Below are 955 nucleotides of genomic sequence, written 5' to 3'. Positions count from 1 at the left end.
CTTTTTTCTCCTCACAGGGAGCTGAGTAGAGAAAAGTCAAACATTGTCTTAGGTGCTTTTAGGAGGAAACAATGGAATCCTGTCAACAAAAAAGACAGAAATCTTCAAAAGCTGTTAAACCAGACTATCCAGTACGAATTGCTTTAAGCTTTATACACAGTTAAAAGAAAGAAGTTTCTGGTAAATGGATAGATTTGACCACTTTGATGGCTTGATCATTCACTGAATTGGCCTCTAATTGGCCCACAGCTCTTCTCACACAGGCACGTCAAGCTCCAAAGTTCCTGCTCTGTAGCGGTCAGGGGCGTATCTGCCCTGCACGTAGAGGTGTGGGATTCTGTCTTTGTAGTAACAGCTTTCCAAAGTTCATTCACAGTAATGTAGTAAATACCCACTATGGTAGCAAATATCCAAAGAAGAATTTTTCAGACTAGGGTTTCAGTAGTAAGTAGATAGGTATGTATTCAGTGAAGATTTCCATAATGCTGTAATGCTAATTTTTTTCAGGTGAATCCAACAATTTATAGATCTCTCAATTGTCACCTGGCAGAGTTTTGGTTAAGAATGAAGTTGACCGTCTTGAACTGGTAAACAAAGACTTTAATCAAGTGTTGTCCAATAAATGTATATGAACTGGCAGTCTTTGTGTTAAAGTTAAAAAAATAAATTAATTACTGAACCTAATGTGAACCTACAGTTTTTTCCTATAATCCCAACATTAATGATTTAATTTCAGCAAAACAAAAACACCCATCACATTAAAGTTGTACGTTTGAATATTAGTTTCAATGACCATTGCTTTACTGTTTGACTGCTTTGTTTTTATTTACTTTATCCACATTTATTTGGATTATAGTATAAATGCTATAAGCAGAAGTCATGTACATGTAGTTTGATGTTTATACATCTTTAAGTAAATTTTTAATAAAAATAATTTAAATCAACACTGGGTAAT

General features: G+C 34.2%; 1 long non-coding RNA gene across 1 annotated transcript; it reads left to right on the top strand.

The window, feature by feature from the left end:
* Positions 1-750, top strand: LOC138924075 (uncharacterized). The gene is made up of 2 exons (XR_011438679.1): positions 1-131; positions 508-750. It is a non-coding gene; the product is annotated as an uncharacterized lncRNA (long non-coding RNA).
* The last annotated feature ends 205 nt before the right edge of the window (positions 751-955 follow it).

The sequence above is a fragment of the Equus caballus genome, chromosome 5 (assembly GCF_041296265.1).
Source record: "Equus caballus isolate H_3958 breed thoroughbred chromosome 5, TB-T2T, whole genome shotgun sequence".
Classification (NCBI taxonomy): Eukaryota; Metazoa; Chordata; class Mammalia; order Perissodactyla; family Equidae; genus Equus; species Equus caballus.
The sequence above is the reverse complement of the archived record's forward strand: the minus strand, read 5'-3'. Positions and strand labels throughout refer to the sequence as shown.